The sequence below is a fragment of the Triticum dicoccoides genome, chromosome 6B (assembly GCF_002162155.2).
Source record: "Triticum dicoccoides isolate Atlit2015 ecotype Zavitan chromosome 6B, WEW_v2.0, whole genome shotgun sequence".
Taxonomy (NCBI): Eukaryota; Viridiplantae; Streptophyta; class Magnoliopsida; order Poales; family Poaceae; genus Triticum; species Triticum dicoccoides.
Genome location: NC_041391.1, coordinates 624,346,309 through 624,353,098, shown reverse-complemented (window position 1 = coordinate 624,353,098; position 6,790 = coordinate 624,346,309). Strand labels below are relative to the sequence as shown.

Below are 6,790 nucleotides of genomic sequence, written 5' to 3'. Positions count from 1 at the left end.
CACCCCATGATCATGATAGATTGAACTTAATATTTGCATTTGGATCGGACCAATGAAATGTGGAGGTCAACGGACCCTAGACACAAACTGGGTCTCTGACAAATCAATCCAACCAAAAATGAGGAGGTCAACGGATGATTGAAGAACAGCAAGCCATGCATGTTCCTTTTCTTGCAATGAAAATGGTTTGCTTTTAAAATGATAATACAAAAAACTTCAACTCCGAAACGAAACAGCTCAATCCTACCAACAATGAGGTGGTAAACGGATGATTGAAGGACAGCATAGCATGTCCTGTTCTTCCATATTAAAATGGTTTACTTTTGGGACGAAAATATAAATCATTAACTTCGAAACCAGCCTTATATATTTGCAAAGTCCTTGCTTTATTAAAATCTTCTGACCATGTACTCGATTCCACGACTATGCGAATGGCCAGTGCGGCCAATTCGTAAAGAAACCATCAAACACTTTGGTACCAATTGCTGCTTCTGGAGGCACGTAGTACTACTAATTAGCACTTTAAGTAAGAGCATGTTAACATCAATCTCCAAGTACAAGTGCAACTCCTGTACTGCAACTCTTTTGGCAGGACAGGTCAATGGATTTGGCAGCTCTCATCTGCTACACCACGATTCTGATCCTCGTCTTCCTGCCGCTGTGTGCGTCCGACGACCGGCTTGTCCTGGGCAAGCCGCTCCGTCCTGGGACCACCATCGTCTCCGACGGTGGTGACTTCGCCTTGGGATTCTTCACCACGTCCAATTCTACGCCAGCCAGCTTGTATCTCAGCATATGGTACAACGGCATCTCCGAGCTAACCACGGTGTGGGTCGCGAACCGTGAAACCCCGGTCATCAACAATACTTTCTCTCTGCCGAACCTCTCCCTCACCAATACCTCAAGTCTTGTTCTGTCCAATGGCAATGGCACTGGCCGTGTCATCTGGACGACGACCAGCTTCGCCACTGCCGCAGGCTCATCTCCCTCGACGGCGGTGCTGTTGAACACCGGAAACCTTGTCCTCCGCTCACTAAATGGCACCATATTGTGGCAGAGCTTCGACCACCCAACTGACACGTTCCTCCCCGGCATGAAGATCGGGCTCAGATACAGAACGCGAACCGGGGATCGCCTGATGTCCTGGAAGGGCCCCGGCGACCCCTCGCCAGGGCGTTTCTCCTACGGCGGTGACCCGGCTACGTTCCTCCAGATATTCATCTGGGATGGGGCACGACCTGTGTACCGCAACATCCCATGGACAGGGTTCAGGGTGAAGAGCGAACACAAGTACCAGCAGGCGGATCCGAACGCTAGCGCCATCATCGTCTACATGGCTGTCGTCAATACCGACGAGGAGATCTACGTGACCTACAGCCTCTCCGACGGTGCTGCACGTACCAGGTATGTACTGACCTACTCCGGCGAGTACCAACTCGAGAGTTGGAGCAGCAGGTTGTTGAAGTGGACTGTCCTCGCCAAGTGGCCACCCACCGACTGCACCCGCTACGGCTACTGTGGCTCGTATGGGTACTGCGACGCTACGGCGGTGCCCGTACCGACGTGTAAGTGCCTCGACGGCTTCCAGCCGACGAGCAAGGAGGAGTGGGACGGTGGCAGGTTCTCGAAGGGGTGCTGACGAATGGTGCCATTAAGCGGGTGCGGTGGCGGCTTCTTGCCCCTGCCATTGATGAAGTCGCCGGACAGGTTCACATTTGTCGGCGGGAACAAGAGCACATTGGAGGAGTGTGAGGCGGAGTGCCGCCGTAATTGCTCCTGTGTGGCGTACGCGTTCGCCAACTTGGGCAGCGGTAGGTCAGGAGGAGACATGACGAGGTGCTTGGTGTGGGTCGGGGAGTTGGTTGACGGTGGGAAGACAGGTGAAGTACCTGGTGGAAACACACTCTATCTCCGCGTTGGAGCTGAAGGCTCGCCAACACATGGACCAGGTGGTACCAAATGTCCCCTCATTTCTACTGATTTAATTTGTTTTCACTAACGTCGTAATTCCATCATTCATTCTCCTTTTTTATGATATATGTATGTATGTATGTATGTAGGGGCTGGGGCTTCCGGCTTTTGATGTTAGGTTTAGGTGAGTGGTTTGGGTAGTGGCCCAACTAGCATCCCTTCATCATATGGGTAAGAGTAGCGGCATATGTTGCCGAGATGGTGGATTCAGAAATATTATCTGTAATACTTTGTAAGGTCCTCGAGAATAATTAATAGTGGCCGTATGCATCTCCCAGATGCAGAGGCCGGGGATCATCCTCCTTTTCTAAAAAAAATGTATGTAGGGAGCAATTCGGCAGTAGTGCCAATTTTAGGGACTAATGTCGTTCTTCTACTCATAGGCATTTTCGTGGCGTGGTTAAAATTCAAAGGTACGCCTAGTATTTTCCTTCTGTGAGAGAGTAGTCCATCTGACTACCTAAGGTTGGGGTTCGTCTTATATTACGTACCCTAAATTAGGAAAACTAGAATAAATCTTGTTTCTACTCATTCCCATGCATGGGCAATGACCACACTCTACATATGCTCGACGTCGACGAGGTCTGGAAAATCCTAGTGATGGTTGGTCATGATTCGGTGGGATATGTCTATATGTGTGCACGACGGGTAGGCAAGGGAGGAGACAATGGTTTTCCTAACATGTGAATCTCATCTTGCCACTATGTCAAATCTTCATCCATATCATCAAATTTGTTGCTTCCGTTCTTCCTAAACAGCCAATTATAGGTTTTGTGACTTATAATGGGTTAACACATGAAAGTCAAATTCAAAGTCAAATATAACAATTTTCATGTTTTTACGTTTGTGATATAGTCATTACAGCAGAAATGATCATAGCTTTTTGGAGCAGGCAAGAATACAAAACTGAGAAAAGACAAGAAGATAACATTTGATGGTATGGGTACCTCTTATGAACTTGAGGATGGAAACCCTCCCCATGATCATGAATTAGCATTTGTGAGACTTGAGGAAATAGCCCAAGCAACAGACAGTTTCTCCGAAAAATGTATGATTGGACAGGGAGGCTTTGGCAAAGTTTATAAGGTAACTCATTCACTAGTTTCCTATGATTTATATTAAAACCATTAAACTTGAGCTCTTCATATGAGAAACTGTTTTGCCATTAAAAACTATAGGGATTCTTAGGTGGTAAGGAAACTGCTGTAAAAAGGAACAGAAGAATTCAGGAATGAAGTGATTCTGATTGCTAGGCTACAACATAGAAACTTGGTTCGACTTCTTGGATATTGTGGCGAGCGGGCCGAAAAGTTGCTGATTTATGAGTATCTACCCAATGGGAGCTTAGACGCTATCCTTTTTGGTACATAACGTATTCTAGCAACAAACCATAATTTCCTAAAACAACCTGCAAGATACTTTTACTTATATTTCCTTCTATTTACAGATGATTCAAGGAGAATGTTGTTGGACTGGGAAACACGGTTTAGTATAATCAAAGGGGTCGCAAGGGGATTACTTTACCTCCACCAAGATTCAAGAATGACTATAATCCATAGAGATCTCAAAGCTGCAAATGTTTTACTAGATGCAGAAATGAAACCCAAGATAGCGGATTTTGGTATGGCAAGGATCTTTGGGGATAACCAGCAAAATGCAAATACCCAACGTGTTGTCGGAACATAGTGAGTATCCCTTAGGGAGTTTCAATTAACATTCAAATAAGTTCAACTTACTTTTCGTCACTCTTGTAATTGAATGATTAAACAGTGGCTACATGGCACCTGAGTATGCAATGGAAGGCATCTTCTCTGCCAAGTCTGATGTCTATAGCTTCGGCGTGTTACTGCTAGAGGTTGTAACGGGTATAAGGAGAAGCTCCAATAGTCAAACCATGGGGTTCCCTAACCTCATAGTCTATGTGAGTACATACACGACTTTTTTGAAGTTTCATTGTTTGAAGTACTTCAAGTTTCCGAAACATTTTTTTAGATTCACAAACATGCTAATAAATAATGTGATATTCTTGATTCTTTCAGTCATGGAATATGTGGAAGGAAGGGAAGGCAGAGGCATTGTCAGACCCATCTATCATTGATACTTGTTCACCTGATGAAGTTTCGCTTTGCATCCAGGTAGCACTCTTGTGCGTCCAGGAGAATCCAGATGATAGGCCATTGATGTCATCTGTTGTGTTTGTCCTAGAGAATAGAAGCACCACACTTTCGACCCCACACCACCCACCCGACTTTGCACGACGCAACACTGAAATGGAGCGCATAAGAGGCGATATTCAGCACTCTATGAACAGTTTTACTCTTACCGAGATACAGGGACGATGAAATACTAATTTCCCTTTTGATGTATCAAGCAATGTAAAAAAAAACTGTCCTGAGAAAATGGTCATGCAGGATGGAAGTAAATTATGTCTGGACCTAGGCATGTGTCATTCCTGTTTTCGGCCTGAAGAAAAAAACAATTTAATCAAGTAATTTTACATTAAGCACAAGTGATTAGTGGTGTTATTTTTTTTACTTATAGTCGTTTTCTTCTCTGCCGTTCTTGCAATAGGATTTGTGTCCTAGCAAAATTCGATCGTGACAGGCACGTTGACAATATTTGTCAAAACTTGTTGCTGTTGTGTCATATTGCTCTTTGTCGGTCCAAGGCTTCAAGTCTTTGTATTTATATATGCCTTCTCCAAAATGGTAGCCTCTCATTACATCACCATAAGTTTAAGCTTACTAGCTGCCTCGCCAACAAGAAGAATTGATGTATCTCGCGAAAATGAATATGTACTTCTCCTTTGCGGCAAAATTTGTCCAAAAAACAGAACTGTTTATCGGCTAAGGCGGCAAAAGGAGAACTACTGCGATTGTGCCCTGGTTATTCCGGATGAGCACCTCAGTAGAGAAAGCCGAAAACTGACTGTCATGATACAACGAGAGACTGGTCAACGACTCGAGGACTTATCGGAATCTTCAGGATTCCTCCGCATTAACGAAGTACCGTTTTCCGGTCATGTACATATGCACCCGTATCCGGATGCACGCAGAAGTACCAGGGGCTATATAGTAGCCCCACCGTCAAACTCCTATGGCTAAGTGAAAGTTTTAAAGCTATATAGTCCGGCTGCCTAGTTCAACGTGCGATCACCTCCTTAATGGACCAAGACGTTGGATCAAGTGTGATTACGCGCATTTTCGCAAACACCCCCGCATTATATCCATAGGGGCTGAAGCCAACGACTGCAAACTTTCAGGTTATATACATACATAAACTGCCGCACAGGAGGCACTACAATACTTTCGGGCAAAAGTATAAACACAGCCTTTATAATTAAAACAACATTGTTTTTATAATCGAAAGACTTGTCACTCGAACATGACACTCTTCGAGCACTGAGACTCTATTAAACGGGTGCCTTCTATGACTTGCTCAAAATAGTGCTCGGTCGGGTCCTGGCTTCCTGCAGTACTCTCGGTTGCAATACCGGTGGCCTCCATATCCGCCCAATATGTTTTAACACGGGCAAGAGCCATCCACGCACCTTCTATGCATGCCGACTTCTTTACAGCGTCGATACGTGACACAACGCCAAGGAATTGTTGCACTAAACCAAAATAACTATCCGGCCTTGGTCCCTTCGGCCAAAGATGATCTATGACAGATCTCATTGCAAGACCGGATCAACCTATGGAGCTCGGCCAAAGCGGCCATCCTTTCATTCAACGGCAGCGGACGTGTCGGAGCACTGAACTGCGACCAGAACAGCCTTTCCACCTCCTGATCTTTCTGATCCTTGAAGAACTTGGTCGCATCAGCAGTAATTTTCGCCAGGTCCGCATACGCGTCCGCAACACTCCATAACTGATCCAGAGGAGCGTACTTTGGATCTCCGAACTTCATCCGCAACAAATAGGAACTCCCAGCCGCGATATTTCCGGCTTGTCGAAGCTCCTCCCACACAGCTCTGACTTCAGAGCGTGTCTCCTTGGCTGCATCCAAGGCCTTCTTCAGGTCAGCCGCTTTCGCTTGGCTCTCCTTTTCAAGGAGCTCATATCGGTTGGCGGCATTTTTCAGCTCCACAACCATCTCGGCTATTTTATCCTCGCTCCGGCGATGAGCAGCCTGTGCGGCTCTTAACTCCTCGGCCGCCTTCAGGGCAGCCGCATTGCTTATCCTAGCTTGTTCCTTGGCTAAAGCAAGTTCCACCCTTAGGGCCTCCACGATAGCAACTCCATCTACAGCCACATCATATTATAGATATTAGCATCATGCTCCTCTTGATATTTGCTGATAATCCAAAACAAAACACATACCCTGTGACTCGTCAAGCCGCTTGTTCACAAGCGCGATGTCGGCATCCGGCACATCAAGCTGTCGCCTCAGTTCGGCGAATTCAGCAGTCCGGTCAATGGTCGGACCCTTAGCCATCTACACATAATACAGTGCGATCATTACTTGGGAGTGTGATCCTCCGATTGCCTCCTAGGGCTGGCAACCAGAGTCTCAGGGGCTACTATCTATACGGAGCACACGTAGCGTGTGCGGTACAACTGAAAGATTACGTATTTCGTTGCGTACCTCAAAGCCTTTGAGCAGGCTCGTAAAAGCTTCATTCAACCCGTTTTTGGCGGATGAAATCTTATCAAACACTGTACGCATTAAAGAACGGTGATCCTTTGAGAGAGCAGCTTGCTCCAGAAGACCCGTCAGTGTGTCCGGCTGAGTGCCGGACAGTCCCGGACTCTTCCTATTACACTCCTTGGGAGCCAAACACTCCGGGCTTTGGGCCGCCGAAGCATTGACTTCTGGC

General features: G+C 46.3%; 1 pseudogene; it reads left to right on the top strand.

The window, feature by feature from the left end:
- The first annotated feature begins 601 nt into the window (after positions 1-601).
- LOC119321854 lies at positions 602-4,313 on the top strand (annotated as a pseudogene).
- Positions 4,314-6,790: the final 2,477 nt, after the last annotated feature.